The 21,593-nt window shown below is 36.8% G+C and overlaps 1 protein-coding gene across 1 annotated transcript in view; it reads left to right on the plus strand.

Annotated features, from left to right (window-relative positions):
* The window catches only part of LOC113045261 (protein phosphatase 1 regulatory subunit 29-like), a 92,504-nt gene that overhangs the window by 10,505 nt on the left and 60,406 nt on the right, over nucleotides 1–21,593 (plus strand). Inside the window, exon 2 of the mRNA XM_026205511.1 lies at nucleotides 15,972–16,160. The gene's annotated coding sequence lies outside the window, so the exon portion shown is untranslated. The remainder of the gene's footprint in view (nucleotides 1–15,971; nucleotides 16,161–21,593) is intronic.

Below are 21,593 nucleotides of genomic sequence, written 5' to 3' on the forward strand. Positions count from 1 at the left end.
TATTTCTGGGGATATGTTGATTTCCATGCCAAACCAAGGGGACTTGAGAGCCTCGGGGGCAGTTATTCACACTCACAATCATATGATAAGCAATCATAATGCATTATGCTACTTGTGCAAGATGCATGCCTAATTTGTTCTGAGTGAGTCATATGTCACTGACACGTTGACTTGAATTACTGCTTGTGTGTGTGTGTTTTCATGCACACGTTAGTGAGGTTCATGTTTTGTCCTTTTGACACTGAAAATCAGCCAAAAATTCTTCTGACTAAAACACTACTTCTTTCACTGAGTATTGTTAACCAGTATCACAAAAAAGAAAGTTTTTCTTTTGAATACAGTGTGGCTAGTTATTTGTAACGGGAAATGTGTAGGATTTATCCTTGTAAAAGTGAATATTTTGCAGTGGCTAAATATTGTAATGTGATTCTTAATGTCATTTTTTTGTGATTACATAAGTGTCCTACACTTGTTGTTTGTTTATTTATTTAGTTAGTTTGTTTGTTTCCTGTTATTATAATAATAATACAGTGCAATTATTCCTGGAAGTGTAAAATAGTTTTAATACAGAAGTTCATTTAAAAAAAGTTGATACTGAGTTACTTATGTTTTAGACACAACATTGGCAATTACATTGACTATTATTGCGCCACCAATAAGTATAGTTTCAAACAAACCCAAAGCATTATTAACCGTTTCGCCCAGGATTTCTGAAGTCAATGTGTTTGAATGAATCGCTTGAGTGATTCAACGACTCACTCATAAAATAGCCACTTGTTATGTTCCTGAATGAATCTTCATATTTGAAAACAGTGCACTGATTAATTTAACGATTCACTCATAAGGTCGATAACGTACTGCCACCTCCTGGCCTAACAGTGTTAATGCAGAAGGAGTCACTGATAAATCCCCACCACAGCGTGAACAGTGAAACAAGCTGTGGAAATCCCAGTGCTGTGTTAGCACTCTTGGGACGCCGCTCATATATCGTGTTATATTAAAAACATCAAGCTTTGTGTACTGCCAAGCAATGCACAGACCAGAAATGTAAATTTAATTAAACTCCTTTTCAAAGACTGATTTCCTTTTAATATCTATACACCTCAGTCTCTTTACACCCTGTTCACAGTCTGGTCATCCTTCTTCACTCCCATATTACCTCCCTGCACTGCTTGATTATCACAGGCGAGCCAGCGCTGGGCAGCCAGGAGTATTCAGTCTGGTCGAGGGAGATTGAGCATTGAAAGAAAGGTTCTTATAAGCGCATGCTGTCATGCTCTGCTGCTCGCAGGGGTTACAATGGCAACAGTTGTGATGACTGTGCAAAATGGGATTATTGCAGTGTTGAGATTGTGGTCCAACTATACAAATGCAGAAGCAGGGAGCAGGAGGAGGCTGTGCATGGGTTGATATAGTAGGCGCTGTTGTGCAATATGCACACTAGGTTACATTGATCTGGCTTACCTTTGTTGAGTTTATGAAGGAAGAAGAAGCCTGCAAATACAGTACTTGTTTTAGAGATGTTTCCATGTTGAAAGTACTTAGGGCTTGTATTAAAAACTGTGTTGAGTCTTTTTCAAGAAGATTTAGCTTGAAATGATGGTTTGTAAATGCTATAACTGGTTTACAGTAGTTTAATTAGCAAGTGTGGCCTGGTTATGTAACGCTTATTAATTCCTAGTGGTGGGTTAGTGTAAGGCTTTAAAAACAGATGGCACAAATGGACAAAGAAGGGAGAGAAAGAGACGAACTGAGATGGAGGGAGAGGCGCACAGTTTCAGAGCTGAGTTAAATCATCAGGAAAGAGGGATGGAGGGCATGCGAGAAAGAAAGAGAGAGAGAGATGCAGCCTGTTCAAAGCAGTTCACGCCCTACTGACTAACTAACACCCCAGAGTGCCACATGACCGCATGCATGGAGGCGTCTGAGTGCCTGGGGACAATGAAAAAGAAGAAAAGATGGAGTAGAGAGTTAGGACAAGGTAAGAGTGATTTTCAGTTTCCTTCACTATATTAAAGTTAACAAATCAATGTAAAAATCAACAGAGAATCTAACCGATCACTGTAAAAAATTTAAATGTGGTCAAAATGTGGATTACTTTTTAAATCGATCCACTAGAATTTCCATTCATCTCAAGAGTGACTGCCACACTGAACCCTTGATTTCAACCCACAAAAATAAAAAGATGTTTCATTGCGCATTTAAATTTGAAATAAAATTTAAAAAGTGGTGCTAGTTCATCATAAATTCAACCACTATTTATATAATAGCTTGTTTTAGAAAATCAAGACGAAATGCTAAAAGTAGAATATTCCAATATGTTGATTTACTATCAATGATGTTCTTTTTATCTTTCTATACATCAAATAATCCTAAACAAAATGTCACAGGTTCCAAAAAAATATTAAGTGCCAAAACTGTTTCCAGCACTGGTAATAAATCAATATATTAGAATTATATTTTGAAGGATCATAACTCTGAAAACTGGAGTAACAGCTGATGAAAATTCGGATTTGCATCACAAAATAAATTATATTTTAAAGTATGTATTATATATGTATAAATAACCTCTGACACAGAGAAGAGACCGTTAAGTTACTGAACATCTGAACATAATGAACCAAATGCACATTGACAGATCTTCTACTGTCTGCTCACAGAAGTATATTTCTGCAAGCGTAAATATTGTGGAAATATCATAATTAATTGTGTCTAGGCATATGGGAGTCGTCATGTGACAAGCAGCAGCCACTACAGCATATTGGCAAATTATTATTAAGCTTTTTTTTTTTTTATTAGAGACATTCCCAGACACATTAACTATATAATGAAATATCTCGATTCTCACATTTCATAGAATGTTAATAATGATAATATGTGATGGTCAAAGTAGCCTAATTATGTAATTTATTATAAAACCCTGTCTATTTACTTAAGTAACAGATATAGGTGTCATGCCATAACATATTTTTAATACGACTGACTTTATATTAAATGTGAATTTAACATTGAAAGGTGATATAAAAATTGCTACTAATCTTTCAGAAAGAGAGCAAATAACATTTGCATTATCAAAGATCATTTTCACTGACAGTCTAGAGTTCAATCACTCTCAGAAACTCCCATTAAAATCACTGAAACTGTTAACACTGTGAAATCAATATCTTAATTATAGATTCATACACACATCTGCACTTTGTTGTTTCTGACGAGAGAATTCGCCGGAAAGAGGTCTCCAGTCAGCGAGAGTGAAGGAAGCACCGGCATTTTAGTGATGACTCATCTGAATGCCTCTGATTGGCCATTGCATTCAAAAGCTCAACATAATCTTGTCTGATTGGTTATAATGAGCAGTGCTGTAAACACGCATCTATCTCTGTCTCAGCGCCAGCAAGCGAACACAGATCTGAATTTAGCAGCGGATGATATGACTTGCTGAACGTACTCGCACCGGTGTGATTGTATTAAAATTAATAAAATCTTAATCGTCTATTTTTTGTCTTTTGGAAGCTGCATTCAACTTGACTCCCCTCTGTTATAAGCCACACATACAACAAACTAATGTCACAGTGGTATCGTGTACTGTAATCAAATGTAGCCCAAGTTATTACCTGTTAAACAGCAGACAGCACACGCGTTCATCTAATAAGGATCTCCATCGCAAGCAAATGATAGCCTTTGCAGATTTGCTTTCAATTCAAGTTTTCAGCGCTGCTGATATTCTTAAACGCTACAACTCTGAGTGAACCGCTACAGACGCTAAGCACCTGCAGCAGGGAACTGAACGAATCATTCAAACTGATTCATGAACCAATTCACTCGTCTGCCAATTGGTTTGATCAAGCCTTTGAACAGATATGACTCAAAAGAATGAATCATTCGCGAATGGGCATCGCTCATCGCCCAGAGAAAAGTAGACGGCGCGTTTGGAATAAACTGAAGCAGTTATAACATTTATTGCATTAAGATAAAGTAACAAGAGGAGCGTCGCCCACAAGTAAAAGTACAGATTTCCCCCTAAAATTTACTCAAGTAAGAATAAAAGTACCCATCTTTAAATATACTCCAAAAAGTATTAGTTACACCAAAAAATTACTCAAGTTAATGTAACGAAGTAAATGTAACTCGTTACTACCCACCTCTGGAAATGGCTAAGCATCATGAAGAAAGCAGATGAAGAATATACATTTTTCAGTTTTATTTCAGCTAAGTATAAAGTAAATGACAAAGTTTTTTGCGGCTTGAAGCCTGGAGATCCTTATGATTCTCAAATGCAGTGAGAGGTCATTGTGCACTCCACAGTTGTTGACATGAGTTTGAAAACAGCTGGATGCCAGTTTCCCCACACTCTGCCTGTGAGCCATGTGTCACTCTTTATCACCTGCCCAGGGTGCAGTGGCACCAGCACTGGGAGTGATTCTGATTGCCACTCAAAAGGTCTGTGTTATGTAATGTTAATGTTAATATAATTTTGTTACAAAAACTGGATGTATTAATAATGATTCATTAATTAATTTTATGTTTTATGTTTTGTTTGGAGATTATCTCTTTAGAGAGGCCTGTTTTGTTGGTGTATTGTATCAAGAGGTTTTTTTCCTCCTCCAATAGACTATCTCTATTATGGCATCACAAGAAGGAACACATTAACGTACATTAATGTAAAAATTACACTACCATTCAAAAGTCAGTTTGTGGTCAGTATTTTTATTTAATTTTTTAATTTAAAAATGAACAGATTTATTAGGCAAGGACACATAAACTAATCAACAGTAAAGACATTTACAATTTCACAAAAGTTATCTATTTCAAATAAATGCTGTTCTATAGAACTTTCTTCATTAAAGAATCATGTGACATTGAAGACTGGAAAAATGACTGCTGAAAATTCAGCTTTGCAATACAGGATCATTTACAATATGTATAAATATATTTATTTTTGGGAGGGGGGGTTCAAAGTAGCCTGGTAATACCAGACTCTGCTACTTCACTTTGCTTCGTAGACAGAGTCTGGAATGGCATAATAGAGAAGTGTTTTCTCTCTCGCTAGGGGGCGCTTGTCTGAAGTTTAAAATCATTGTTTACCCGTAAGCCAATCAGATACGTTTAGTTATGACGTAGGTTATTCGCCTGTACAGCCGCATCGAAGCACAGACATCATGCATCGAACTCAAATCTATGATTGAACTTCCACTGTAAACCTGTTGTAAACACATGATGATGCGAGCGAAATACCGGAGTGAACATGGCTGTAAACGACTTTTGCAGTTTGAAAAATAGTTGAATGTTCTCCATAACAGAGCGAATTACATCCCGTGTCTTATTTCCCATTTCCGCGGTTGTTTCAGTTTTCGATTTCTCTAACCTACAATGTAAAACTCTGCGCTTAGCATCTACGTCACGGCTCTCAGCCCGCCCTCTGTTCGTTGATTGGCACGGCTGTTTCCAGACCGGTGGCAAACAGAAAGCTCTGACGAGACGATGTATCAGACTGAGTACAGAAGTGAATTTTATTTTTATTTTTTTGATTGCAAGACAAAAGAAATACAAATACAAAATTGCACTGCATTGTCATACAATGACACAAAAAACTAAACAAAGACAAAAACCAAGAAACCGGAAAATCATTCTTTCAGTATAATAGCATCATAAGCCTTAATAAACTTGTTATTCTTATTATTATCAATGTGTTTAAGAGATTTAACAATGAGTAAAATCTCTGCAAGAAAGACATCAAATCTAGGTAACGTATTGAGAAATTTTGATTTATGAATAAAAAATTTACAATGCAAAACAAAAAAATTGACATCAAGATCGACAACATGGTTACTACCAGAAAAATAGAAAAAAATATCTTTCAAAGAGAATTTTAAATCACCTTTTATAAAAGAAGATAAATAACAACTTAAGTTCTCCCAAAGAGACTTCACCTGATTGCAATAATAAAATAAATGTAGTAAAGTTTCTTCTTCAACTCTGCAGAACACACATAAGTTAGAAAGAGTTCGTTGGATAAACATTATGCAAAATTTTAAAATTTACCTCTTTAATTTTATTAGAAATGCAAAATTTTTCAGGGAGTAACCATGCTCTCTTCCAGTGAATATTATCAAAAAAATTGGTCAGAGAAGTGAAATGAAATTGAGCGGAAGTATGAAGTCTGACGTAGTCAGGCTAGGTTCAAAGCCCCAAAGGCGATGAATTGAAGAAAAGACCCAGGTAATAAAACCGCTTAAGAATAGGTGACTTTCCTCCTTAAACTTTGAATAATTGGTCTACAAAGAGACATTGTGAGAGTTTAAGAGATGCCAGTTCTTGGTTGATTAAAACCACAGGATGCTCCTTGTCATTGAGAATTTAAGAACAACTAGTGCTCAGTCATGAATCTGACTCATCCATTGAGTATATGGGAAATTTGGCAGTGTGTCTAGCCCTTTGAAGCTCTTTCTGCACTTTATATGAGAAAATGAAGATATTAACCAATACGCATTAGTTGTGTAAAGAAATTTTGTCCTCGTGTTCCTGGTGTGGAGCAAGTTGTTCACACATCTTCATGGTGTCATGAGTCTTAAGCAAAGTTGGGAATCTGCCTTTATCCACTTTATAAACAAGTTGACATAGCTGTAACACATTTTTTTGGCCAAGAAAATGTTGCATTCCACACAATACTGTATAGCACAAACACTCTGCGGTCAGGATAAAGCTCACACACATGACTTCTAGCATATGGTGAAATGCTGAGCTGATCAGTTTCCTCATGGCCTACATAATGGAGTGGCAGAGAAATTATGATTATTGTTTCCAAACCTCCTTGGCAGGGAATCCTGAAAGCTGTCTGTGCCAAAGAGTAATTTAAAAGGGGTCAAACTGATGGATTTCTGGGCAATTCTTAAATTCCAAAAGAGGATGTATGAGATCCTGTGGTCCCCGTCTAATGATTGAGAACATCTGAGAACCAATTTTCCTCACTTCACTTGCGTGCCATGTGCTTCTGTTTATTCACTGGCCAGGATGTTGAGTCATCTACACACAGTTATCCAGAGCAATGATTTGCATGGAGGGACACCCAGATTCGTATCTGCCTTTGTACCATTTTCTATGTTTGAATTATATGACTTGAATTATATGACATTAATTTAAGTTGAATGTTAATGTGTTCTTCCAACATATGCATGCGTATCATTTTGTGATATAAAATTGTAATTTCATTTATTTATACAATGTAAAAGTCCTGTTTGAAAAGGCGTTCAGAACATTTGAGGTAACAGTGCTTTCTAAATAACTAACAACAATTTTTATTTTTAAAAAGTAGATGTTTTTGACACTTGTGATTTGGAACTGTTCAGTACTGGGTCATTGTGTTCATTATTTATATTTATAGAAACTCTTAATATATATAAATATATATATATATTAAATCTCAATTCTGATTAGCTGATAAGAGTGTGATATGTATGTGATAACACACCTCGAAATGTCACAACTGACCAATCAGAATCAAGTATTCTAGAGCCATGTAATAATGAAATGATAACAGAACTCCAACTGTTTCACCATTTGTTTCACTCTGTTTTCGGTATTTCTCACAGCGAGTGTGATGAAGGATGCCCAAATCTACTATAATTTAAAAAATAATACTGCTTTTGTGTCATAGAATGTGGTTTTAAGAGTTTTTTAGGAGAGAATGTACTTGTCTGGACTTCAAATATGCGGTTTGATAATAAAGATAAAGTCTATTTGAAAATTAGCTTCAAAGTTATCGGAGATGTGAGCTCCAGGGCATCAGTGGCCATTCAGCACTCATGAACCTGCCGAGAGCAGCCCCAGGCTGACGATACATGGGGCAACATTTTGAGCAATGTTGCCAGGAAACGGGCAACCAGGTGAGACACAGGGCCCACGACCCACAACCAAATTTGATACTCATTCTCAATGGAAAAGTGGCCAAGCAACATTGCTCAAAACGTTGCCCTGTGTTTCATCAGCTTCACCTCAGCCAGATCTTCTGGAATATGTAGCTGGCTCTACAGTTGTTAAACATGAGATATAATTAATAATAGTAGTAAATAATTGTAGTATTTAATATTGGAAAATGGTGTGTGTTTTCTTGATGGTGATTTTATTCACATTGTTCCGTCTGTAGATTGCAACAAGACACTGTTTTTATGAGTCAGCAGTACAAAATTTTATATTGAAAGACCCTGAAACGCTGTTGTAAACAAGAAAGTTCTTTTTACTTTCTACAACAGTGAGACACAGCCAACAAATGCAGTGAGCAGCACTGTCATCGGAGATCACCCTTAACAGATGAAAAGACAGTACGACAAATATAACGCTTTCCTCAGCAGAAACTCAAGCAAATGTTTTACTATGAAGATGAGATTGGGCTTAAGAATTAATTCTGTGCCAGCTGCAGGTAATCACACTCGCTCAGTCCATCTTTCTCATAATACTGTACTCCACACATTACACTGTTTTTAATACAGTAATACAATAAGCTTTTAATGAAGCAACTCAACTTCCTTCGTTACTAGTTCTAAAGTCACGTCCTCAAATTAGTAACAGAGACTTGAGCTCAGCTGTAAAACTGTCAAACTGCGATTGGAATCCATGGCGGAAGGAAGTAGTTCCACACAAAAGAGTGCTTTTTAAAGACACCTGTGTTGTTTCTTATATTTATACACTCTTGCCATAGAATTGTTGTATAAACGCAATATCACACTCATAGCCATGAAATATGGCTTTATATCTGCACAATGCGATTATCTACAGCTGAATCACAGCCGTGCTGATATTCAGCCATATCTCACGTTTATCCGTGTGATATTGCTCATACTTGATGAGGCAAAATATTATGAACACATAAAGGAAGTGAAAATTGTTTATCATACCATAACAATGTCCCATGTGAAGGACTGGGTAATTTAAATAGTAAACGGAAAATCAGTTCATGCAGTCAGTCCATTGGTGCAGGAGAAATGAGCAGAAATAAACTTTAGTGAGTCTGACGATGGCCAAATTGTCTGACCATCTCTGAAACATCGAGACTTAAGGGGTACTCCAGGTCAGCATTTATAAGAACCTACAACAGTGGTCCGAAGAGGCACAAACCACAAATTGGTGATAGTTTGTAGGGCGTCCAAGGCTCATTTATATTATATATGGTCTGTGTGGTGACTATTTTAATGATGGGCCTGTGTAGGTGCAGACTGTCATGAGTGATCCCTGATGATCCCTGTCCACAAAGCTCCTAGAATGGAACACAAGCAATGAAACTGGACCTTGGACAAATTAAAGAAGGTTGTGTGGACTGATGAGTCCTTTTTTTGTTACATCGCAATTACTTGGGGATGTAATGGCATCAGGATACACTAATGGGAAGACTGTGATGCTATGGGCAATGTTCTGCTGGGAAACCCTGTTTCCGGGCATTCATGTGGACGTCAGATTGACATGTCATTTACCTAAACCTCACTCCAAACCAGGTACGACCTTCATGGCAGTGGTGTTCCCTGATGGCAGTGGCCACTTTCAGCAGGATAATACACACACTGTTCAGGAATAATGGGGATGGAAAGAACCTCAAACTCTCAACTTGAGTACATCTACTGTCAATGTCTTGATGCCAGATACCACAGGACAACTTCAGAGTCCATGACTTGGATCAGTGTTGTTTTGGCAGCACAAGTAGGACGTACATCATATTAGACATTTAGTCATAATATTTTGGCTCACTGGTATATTTCATAATGCAATGTTAAATGTTGGCTCACAAACATAGACATACATCTGTGTGATGGACCTCTTTAATGTCTAATAACGAGTGAAATTCTTCATTGTTCATCTTTAAGTCTCCTCCTGCACCTCATTATGTATCAGGGCGCATGCAGGGTTAATACTGCAGGTAGTTAATGAGTCACCCTCAGAGCAGAAAGGGAACAGATTGTGTCCTGGGTGCAAAACTTGATGAATAGATAATGACTATAAACATTTGGCACATCGCCCTGTGTACTGGAACAATTCAAATGTGATATAGTGATGGTATTTATGTGTGTGTGTTTTTTTAAGACACCTGATGACTTGGATGTCCTGCTCTCACCTAGCAGATGGAAAAATACCATTCTCACAGATCACAGTTTGACTGCTGCTATACAAACACCCTCCTGCTTTCCCTCAGCATTTCAGCAGTCTCGCTCTCTCCCGCTTTCTCTCTCTTTTTTTTTAACTGCATTCTGCTTTCACCTATTTGCGAAACAAGACTTTACGGATCTTCTGTATGCACAAACAGCTTTTAACACTCCAGAGACAAAGAAATCACATCATATGATCCTTTTGAGAACATATACTGTCCATATAAAGTGAAAGTGACGTAACATGCAGCCAAGTATGATGACCTATACTCAGAATTCGTGCTCTGTATTAAACCAATCCAAAGTGCACACACACAGCAGTGAACACACACACCGTGAACACACACCTGGAGCAGTGGCCAGCCATTCATGCTGTGGCACCCGGGGAGCAGTTGGGGGTTCAGTGCCTTGCTCAAGGGCACCTAAGTCGTGGTATTGCCGACCCGAGACTCAAACCCACAACCTTAGGGTTAGGAGTAAAACTTTCTAACCACTAAGTCACGGTATACTGATAAACTGTAATACATTTACATATATGTTTAACATGTAAGGGATCATTATGCATCACCCAATACACTCTTATGGGAATCAAATGCAAACAATTAACATTTGAGTTGTAATGGCACAAAAATTAAAAACATGAAAGTACCTGGGACAAGAAGCCCCCGGGGGCATCTGACATTTACGGAACATTTTATCTTAAGGCCAAATTAATCCTAATAATTTTCTTTTCCTGAAAAAATAAGTAACAAACCCACACACTATCAATATTTGCTATCGTTACTTTTTTTTGATTCAACAATTTTTTTGTATTTTGTTCCTACCTACCGTTGTTTCAGGTGTGTTGAGATTACGTTGATCTTCCTGAAAAAAATGCCATAAATTAAACTGGTAAAGTTGTGCATCTTGGCGATGTAATTTGAATAAATTTACTGAAATTGAATGTTTCATAATGACAAGTAAATTACAGGAACATAGTTACAGAGAGGGGCTTCTTCCCCCACATTAAATCCATTTAAAATATTCTCTCAATTCATTTTATCTAAGGCTAGCAGCGCTAAGCTAAATACATTAAACATTTAAATAAATGTACAATGTTTGTTTTTATGTTTTTGACTCATAGCTTATAGTGTTTACAATGGCTACTTCACATGAATGTAAAAAAATACTTCAACATTATGTGTCTGCATTGCTGAACTGATTGCTGCAGCCTGCTGGTTTTTTTGTTTGTGAGCAGAGTGAACAAGTTAAAATAACAGCTGTGTTGTAACATTTAAATATACATAGGGCACATCAATCACTTTAACTGCAGCTGCGAGTGATGCTTACAGGAGGCAATAGTCATTAGCTGAAGTATGAACATAGTGACTTATTGCAATTTCATTTTGTTCTGCTGAGAATTTGGACAATAATAGCCCATTAGTGTTGAGTCAGAAACTCTGTTCCTCATTTTACAGAGAAATAGAAACGGATGAGACACCACAGAGAAGCCATTCGGTGTGATCAACAACCATTAGTCTTGTTTTACGCCATATGTGGAAGTGGTGAGCATTTATTTTGCTGTTAATATTTCTAGTATTGACCGATATTGGATATTAAACTGTGCTCATTTCCCATATTTTTACATTAAGATTATCATCTAGAGATAATTTAATGCTCAATTTTAATATTTATCATGATAGTATTAATTTAATAACACATTTAGATGCACTTTTTAGCAAATCTCAACATGAAAATCCATATGTGTACTGTGGGTTATAATTTTGGGTTATAATTTTAGCATTTGATTTATTTTATTTTAATTAGACAAAATAATATAAAATTTTAATATTGGTAATTAATTTGGGCTCGGATTAAAATTAATCACCATTAGGATGTAAACGTGATTTATTGTAAAATATGGCATGTCTCATGTTAAAAATAAATAAATAATAATATTAATGATGTTCAAGTTCACAATAATTTCCACTTACCCACCCCTGATAAACATTTTATAATTTACCCCTAATAGTATAAATACAAATATTGTACTTTTGTTGCTTTTTTTGTTTTGTTTTTTAAACAGCTGAAATGTCAACAGAAGGTTCTTGTAAGATTGAGCCGAAACAGAAGCACACGAGGAACACTTAGACTTAACAGCATTGTGTTTGAGACAGCAGGGTGGTGTGATGATAGTAACACCTCGGGCTGACTGAGACATTATCAATAGCCATTGATCTGAGATGGAGAAATGGGGCTGATTAGATTAATTACATAATTACTATGAATAATGAGTTTCCCTTGAGGGAATCTGGACCTTCTGAGTCTTTCAACATGCAGGTCATGTTTCTTCTGAGACCCTGACAAAAGGTCCACTTTTAGGTCTGTATTAAAGGTAGCATGTGTGAAATTACAATCTCAGGCTGACAAAGAGCACAATCTACATCCTCAGCTTGACCATTTGTATAAAGAGCTCTTTGATCTGTTCATCATCCCAGCCAAAAGCAATATCTAATACACTGTACTGCAGATGAACTCTCTATGTATGGTCATTTTAACACCAAGATACTTTAAAGCATGGTGATCTGTATTTGAATCCATGCACCGTTGCTGAAAATTCAACATTTCACTCTCAAAGTACATCCCTGAGGACAGAGAGGACAAAATGGAGAATGCGACAGAAATTGAAGGGGGCCGCAGGGTACCAGACAGAAGTCAGAAGACAAAACAAAGTTGGAAAAGAACCACACCTGTGCACTGGTCCGAGATTTGATTCATCTGGAAATCACAGTGCGACTGAAGTTATTCTGCTTTTGGCTAGCGGAGGGCCAAGATACAGAACAGGACTCGGACAGGAAGTCAAATCCCTATAATAACGGACACCTTTAACACTGCCAATCATTCCTAGAGCTCTTTTCTGGCTGTTATTGTCTACATTTTACCAAGTGTATTATTGTTTATCACTGAGACCTTGGCTGAGAGGCATCTCGCACATTTATTTACCGTGATAGAGTGTCAGTGGCGATATAATATAGATGTGTGGGGCGAATATTCATGTGTATGTGTGAGAGAAAGAGAAAGAGTGCATGGTATGCTGTGCCAGTGCACATGTCTGTGCAGATAAATTCAGGGATTAGTGTGTTAGAGATGCACAGACTGACTGACAATCTCTCCTCCCTTCAGTGCCACTGTGAGACAACTGAGAACTCATTAACTCACTGCACTCACGGACCAAGAGAGAGTGAGAGAGTGAATTAAGACAGAAATGAACATGATGGCGTTGAAACAGAACAGGCAAATATGGCGTATTAGCAGCAGGCCATGAGCGATCGAGGCAGAAAGAGTGAGGGAGGTTGAGACCAGAAACAGAAAAGGCTAACGGTGTACAGAAGAGGCTGGAGGAAGAGGAGGTGTGGAAGAGAAAGATGAAGAGAGAGAGAGAAAGAGAGAAGAGAGAGAGAGAGAGTGGCTGTTGCCAGGGACAACAGCATAATAGAGAGCGATCCTCCTACACAACCTCTGCCTTATTTTACTCCTCCTCCTTCACTGTAGTTTGATTCTATCTCTCCCTCCATTTACCTTCCTCAAGTCATGTCTGCCGTGGACCTTGTCAGTCAACAGTGCTGTATTGGCGTCATTGTTAAAGGGACAGCTCATCCAAAATGTGACAATCTGTTGTTCACTCACAGTCATGACATTCTAAATCTTTTGGTAAACACAAAGCATGTTATTAACAATGATCGCTCTTCTCTTTTCCATACAGTGAAAGTGAGTGGTGATCAGAGACAGTCAAGTTTCATCATGACAAAAAAGTATTACAACAGAAGTTTATGCCAGTGCTTGGCATCAAACCTGTTGTTGTTTTTATATCATATTTAAATACTTGAAAACTTTGATTTGAGAGCTGTTCAAACAAAAACGAACGTGTCGTGCGGAAAAGAAGTACACTTAAGGATAAAAAAAATAATTGTTACAGAAATAATATACTTAAGTGCAAACTAAATGTAATGTTTTCAAGCACTTAACTGCACTGCAATTACATGAAAATGCATTATAGTTTAAATGTATATTATATGCAATTAGCTAAAATTTATGGTGTTTATTTGGCCCACTTAATTAGGAGTAAAGTACATTTTCATCTCAAATGTCATAATTATTTCTGTTGTTTTTGAAATATTTTTAAAGTACTGCTGAATGTACTGATCAGCATGCATGGTAAATTAAATATACTTTATATGCAATTTCATGTCATTTAAATATTTAAATATATTTGTAAACACACATGAATAATGCTGAAGTTGCAATTAGTGCATTTAAAATATGTGTAATATTGAATAACACACTACAGAAAATTATAGTAAAACATTTAATTTGTCATTATTACCAAGTGCATTTAAAAAAAAGTGTAATTAAGTAATTAAGAAAGTCATATATACAATAAAATAAATGACTTATCTCCTTAGATTTTTGTTGGTCTGGCTGCCACCCACTGTCTCAGCAGGCAACGACACTTTGATGCATTTATAGCTGATACGTATTTTTCATCTGGAATGATTTTTAACATTATTAGTCAGTATGGGTGAGCCTGGAATTTTGAATCTGTTTACAATCTATTTCACCCTTTCACCCAGGGCTAAAAACAGAATCAAGTATTAATTTAATAGAACATTACTTGAATAAAGTTAATGAACCTAAGAAATACTCAAATGTTCACCGATAAGTTTCTATCTTGCTTCTTTCTTTTTCATTCCACATCTACCTCCACCTCCTCTGAATCTTTCCATCTCCTCTGACTCCACTCGCGGTTGCCTGAATCATTGATTTGGGTGTGTGATTGATGGAAAGATCTTCCCCATCATTCCTGTCTCTCCCACCATCCCTCTCCAATAGCAGTGCCAGAACTTTTGTTTGCTAAATTACTGCATCTAGCAGGCAGGCGATGCACTGATCTCCCCAGGCTCATTCCACCGCACTTATCTTTCATTCTCTCTCTACAAAATACTCCAGTGCTCCTCTGTCTTTCTGTTCTCTCACTTTGCTGAAATGAGTCTTGTAGCTGGTAATGTTGATTGTGTAACTTGGTTGTTTTGTACCTCATTTTTATTTATTTATTTTTTTGTCTAACACAGGCGTCTTCTCATGTTTTTATCCTCTCACATCAAAATCCAGCAACATATTTGTTTATAATTTTTTTCTCTTTTAAATGTTGCCTGTTTTTTTTCTATATTTTAATCTCCTGATTCAAATGAGATGACGTTTTCACTGGAGAAAACAGTATTATGGATTGAGGACTCATATTTTAGCCAGAGTCCAAAAAAAAAAAAAAAAAAATACACATTTTCTGCAAATTTCCATTTTCTGTAACTTGTTCCTCTAATGCAACAGGGGTTCTTTGAAACTCTTTGAAGCTTTTTAATGTTAACTTTGGATGAAGTTAACTGCACTCATTTATTATGAGCAATTTTTTTCATATAAAAACTATATGAAGTATATATTTGTTTGAGATCAAATAATAATAATAGTTGGTGGCTCATAACGCTTAGTCTAGTTCTAAGTATAGAATGAAAGAGTGCTAAAAGTCAAAAGTCTGTCTTTCCTCAGCTTCCCCGTGTAATTTCATACTCCCTACACTCTTTCATCGCTCCTGCTCTGCCTGTCAGCAGTTCTGCTCCTTTCTTTCTCTCTCTTTCTCTGATGTCTCTGCCTGATGCATTAAGTGACAGACTATGCCAAGCCTGCCACTTTATTTAGATTCAGGCTAATTAAGAAATCCAAGTGGGTTTTGCAGCATCGCAAACAACATTATTCAGAAGTTGCAGCAGCTCTTTAACTGTCTCTCCCTCTCCCATTATCCCTTATCTACAGCTCGGAGCTCATCGGTCCCCAGCCCGTTCCCTGCGACAAGTGGATTTCAACCCAGGCTTAAATACGGTCGCTTATACGTGACGTCTGCAGACCTGGTACGACCATCACACCTGATCCACTGCACAAGAACACGACACCGCCACAGTCTCATAGACAATAAACCACGGAGCGTCAAAGGAAGGAAAGCAGGTGAGAACTGGTATAGTTTCACTATACTTGTAGACGTGATGCAGTTTTTGTCCCTTTCTTGTGTATTGATTGTTTAACAGCTTCTAGACAACCTTGCTAAACAGTACATGTGAAATACGGTCTCTGTGCAAATTCACTGCAAAAGCATTTGTTCCATCCGTTTGCATCAGACCTGCCCCAGGCTGACAGGTGCTGTGGTTTGTGTTTTTGTAAATGATGATGGACCTGTCATGTCTTTCCCTCTCGCTTATTCACACACATCAACACACACTCAGCATAAAGAGCGATAGCTGCCCCGTCTTGTTTTCAAATTCAGTCACTCAAGACTTGTATTTTTCATTTAGCTCGGTCTAGGAAGTCTACAGTGGTTTTTAAGAGTCCCACAGATGATTTCTGCCCTCTTTAACTCAATGAAATGGTTAAATAGCCTTGCTTTGCCACCTTGAAAAAGGTCCTGTTCACTCAAGCTTTCTGCAGTCAGCTCAATGGCAGCGAGAGGCTTTAATGAGTCTGGACCACTGGAGCTCAGCTGTGACCATCTTTACCCCCTCAGTCCTATAATGAAGACCATTATGGCGCAAGTCCACAAATCACACACTGTGCTTTCTTGTTTCCCTCATAACAAATACTTGCAGAAAGAAAATATAGTGTGTGTGTGTGTGTGTGTATAAAGTCTACTACAAAAATAGTTTCATTTCTGCCATATTTTTATTTTTCTAAGGGTATTTTTTTTTTCAGGAATCTATGTTGATAAATCAAACATATGAAACAATAAAGAATTTTGTTGCTGTTGGGAAGTTCTAATAGGAAGTTTTTTTTTTTTTTTTTACATGCTTCAGGGGCATGACACTTGTTCTGGATTTTTGTATTGCAAATACCTTCATGCAAAAAATGGAGAAGGTTAAATGTGTAGAAATAAATGTTTAATAAGAGGATCATCTGCTGATCTTCCCTCTGGCTGTATCACCGCAGGGGAAAACTTATACTGCGTGAAGTGTCTCTCCTTGGCCCATGAGAGGTGAATGTGTGTATGGCTATTCTGTAATGACTGCTGTGACACTCTGTTGACAGTAAAGGTCGGTTATGTGGAGCACATTAAGCCAGGACCTTTAGGGAAGGCACACAAACACAATGAGTGAGAATGAATGTCTATGTGTGGTTCAGCGTGTCATGTGAGTAAGGACTGTACTGTTGAGAAGAACATAATGGCAGCCTCTCCACCAACAGCGATTAACTCAGGAACTCTATTATTACTGGCTGACAACAGTGCTTAAGAGTGCTGTTTCCACCCCTGCCCTGCCCTGCCCTGCTCTATTCACATCGACAAGAGCTGCCGCTCTACTGTTACAGCCCTCTATCCCTCCCTCCTTGCCTCCTTGAACACAGCTGGAGACGGGTTTCCGTCAGTGAGAATGATACGTGCACTTTCTTTGGACATATATGCACTCAACTCGCTTTTTTGCACATACTGTATATATCATTTGGGGTGTTTTTGAAAGAAGCTCAACAAACTGTATCAAAAATACAGTAAAAACAGTAATATTGTCAAATATTATATATGCATGCGTGTCTGATTTATCTCATTTAGATGTGGACACGTGCATCATCTGTGATATTGTCTCTCAGTGAGAGTTAATGCGTGTCACAACGTGTGGTGAGATCGTTTCAGCTAAATCGTATCGCGTCTCTATCGTTGACCTTATTATAGGAGCATTATGGTGCACTTTGACCATCTCTAATATTTAAATAGGTTTGATCCTTCTGCTCTACAGGATGTGTTCTGGGAAAAGCCTGTGTGTTTGTCTGAAAAGCCTAATTTCACTGAAAATATTCAGTCCAACCTGCTCCAGTCAGTCAGCTCTGGCAACAGAACCATCTATTGTACTGCGCCACTATCAGAGACACATTTTAAATGAATCTGTCTCATTCATGACTGACAGTTAATTCTTTAATTACACAATGCTTTAGAAGCAACATTCAACATCATTCTGATAAGTTGCTGTGGTTGGAAGGGGCCTGACAAGAAAATAAATGAAACTGCTGTGCAACTTGCATTGAAATGGTTTTTAGTCAAATCACTTTTTTTTTTTATTTATAAGATGTACTTAAAGATTTCTAGAGGAAGGATGAACCAATTTTGGTCATTCTATGCTCTTTCTTAAGAGACAAAAGACAGCAATTGAGCGTTCTAATGAAAGTATTGATCACAGGCCCGTCTCAAGCCAGTGAGGTAGATGGACTCTGATTGGTACATAGTTGCAGCTCTTGTTTTTCTTTATCTTAATGGTTCTATATTGTGTAGTCATGTTAAAAACGTCCCCATGGTTCTCTGCTGACATCAGTACTGAGTCTATATCTGGCTACTTCCATGTTACATATGCATTTGTGCTCGCTCAGTTCATTTCAGGCTGACTCATGTCTGTTTTCTATCTTTATGTGTATTCTCCATTTTCCTTGCCAGCTTTTAATAAGTGGTGGGTTGAAACTAATATATACATCAGTAAATGATCTGTGCATTATAAAAAATTAATTGGTGAAAAAAAAAAAAAAAACAATATCAAGGCAAAGCATTAACAGACAGCGTTCGGTTAGTTGGGGCTGTTTGGGGGAACGTTGCTAAAAACTGTGTTTTAATTTCAAAGATACAGAGTCATTCACATTCTATTATCTCTGTAACTAAAAAGCTTCATATACTGGATTTTTAGGGTCACAGTTAGCAAAACATAAGAAAGTAGCCCAAATTTTAAAAGATTGGATTTTTATGTTCACACTGGTCAAGGATAATCAGGTCTATGTCACATGCAAGCAAAAAAAAGAAAAGAAAAAAGGATTTAGAGTAGATTGAAAGCAGTCTATGAATCTGACTTGGTAATATAGACGATAGAGATTGGTTTGCTAGCTAGAGCCATTTGGAGAGAATATAGCTGTCTTACAGAAGGAGAAGCGCTTTCATTTCACTCACACAGAATCAGTCACAGTAAGACTGTCAATGTGGCTATTTGACGTGTGCCTGCTAGATTGTACCCAGAGAATTTTATCCATAATGGCCAACCAGTCACTCAAAAATGAGCTGTGAGTACTGAAGGTGAGACTGTTAAGAGTCTGCTCTCTCATAGCAGACATACAAGTTTTGAACAAGTCTAATTTAGGGTTGGGATCTGTGAAACCATTCATATTCTTATCGTTCCATTAACAGTTCTCACACATGCATTATTTCACAGATGCATTAAGTACTTTGCAGAGATTCTTACAATAATTATTTTGCAGCACTGGAATACTGAAACTGGGTTTACAGCATGAAATATTATGTCAAATGTAGTTTGGTTCTTTTTAGTGAATCAAAAAATATGCAGCGCAGCTACTGCAAATGACTCTTATCTGGTTCTTTTTAGTAAATCAAATGAAAACAAAACTCATTTACTAATTGGTGTTCATATAAAAAATGTGTAGTTAAAGTCTTGTAGTGGTCCTGTGTGACTTGTGCTATTAATATAGTATATAGGCTATGTGTGATATTGTGTGCCATTCATGATCTATGTAAGTGTGGGTGAGGGTGGTTTTAACTGGTGCTGCTGTAGGTGTGATGTCATTTATGTAGACCTTGTTGAACCCTGAGCCTATGTGGTGTTATTTACTGTAGCTAAGGCCAATTATTGAATTAGTTTTCTGTTGCCTATAAAAGACTGTGCAAACACATATTTCCCAATAGTCACATTAAATGTATTTGTTTCAAGGGACTGTATGTAGAATTAAGAAACCCATGTTATTATTAGCAATAGCTGTGGCTGTTAAGTGAACTACAGTCAGCAACTTATTGCTTGTGCTCATGCTCGCAGTTGTGCACACGTAACATACAAAATACACAAGTACTTGAGTAAAAGTATATAATAAAATATTACTCCAGTAAAAGTAAAAGCTTTGCTATTTTTCTCAAGTCAAAGTACAAAAGTACTAGATTTTTTATGTACTTAAGTAAAAAAGTACAAAACGATAGATTTTGCAAGAGAGGAGCAAGGAGGCTACTTAATTTAATTTTATATTATCAATTTTTTTTATAATCCTACTACTGAAAATACCTGGGATTCTCCCAAAATAACCACTATATGGAGTCAAGATATACATTTTGTTGTTGATATGGACTACGTTGAAGAGAATAATGTTCACGGTGAAGCTTACACTGTGATGTACCTGAGAGAAAACAGAGTTGACCATCTGATTTTCAGCACTAAGAAAAAAGTGTTTTAAAGTTTGTTGTTTTGCAGAACTTCACAGTTATATACGACATGAGAATAAGGCCTGAAGTTAGGAAGAACATGTTAAGGAAAATATAATTATATTTTCATAATTATTTTTTTTCTTCTCAAACCTTGTCTGTGGTGTAAAAACACCCCTGCCCAAACGCCCCCAGAGGGCATCACAAGTGGTTGAATAAAAATATTTGGACTTTATTTATTTAAAAAAAAATACCTAAATTAAGCACCTGCAAGCTTGTTAGCTAGACAGTTAGCATTATGAATAAACATTTATATCTGTGTTTAATCTGTTATTTTTATTTTTATTTTTTTACCTAAAACATAGAGACATTGATTGATGTGTCTGCATTCAAGCATTTCAGTGGGCTTAAATAGATCTCTCTCTTTACAGCAAATTTAGTTCACAAACAACTGACAGTTTTGACCTAAATATGATTTTCAGTTACAATAATTATAATTCAGTTCACTGGAGACTCGCACTAAATGGTTCATTCGAATCAGTGAGTTGTCGACTTTAGAACAGCTGCAGTCGGATCATTATAATTCTTGAATGAATCATTTGGTGCGATTTGTGAACCGTTTTAAAAGGTTCATTGAAAAAAATCAGTTCGTTCTTGAATCAGAAACCACTTATGCATCTCAGAGCATGTGATATAAGGAGTAACGATATGTTTTCTGAAATGTAGTGAAGTTAAAAGTACGATCTTATGTTTTTGAATGTAGTGAAATAAAAGCTACTCAAAATAAAACTACTCCAGTAAAGTACAGATACTTGAAAAATGTACTTAAGTACAGTAACAAAGTAAAGCTACTCAGTTACTGACCACCACTGCAAAATACTGAGAGAAAAAAAAAACCCTCTTGAAGCATTTATTTTCAGAGTATACATGAAAATATATGAAACTAGAAAACAGTTATTTAAAATAAATTTCACAATAGTATGGTTTTACTGTATTTTATTTAATAAACACAGCCTTAGTAAACATAAGAGACTTGTTCAAAAAAATTAAAGTATTTGAAAGCCCCCGAACTTTTGAATGATGCTGTATATTCATTAAAAGTATGTATGTGTGTATTACATAATTTCTTGTCATATTCCACAAACCCTCTCAGATCTGGTGGATGTGTGGTACTTTGACGTGTGCATCTCCATCCACTGATGTGAAGTGTTGCAACATGT

This window comes from Carassius auratus, chromosome 3, assembly GCF_003368295.1.
Source record: "Carassius auratus strain Wakin chromosome 3, ASM336829v1, whole genome shotgun sequence".
Taxonomy (NCBI): Eukaryota; Metazoa; Chordata; class Actinopteri; order Cypriniformes; family Cyprinidae; genus Carassius; species Carassius auratus.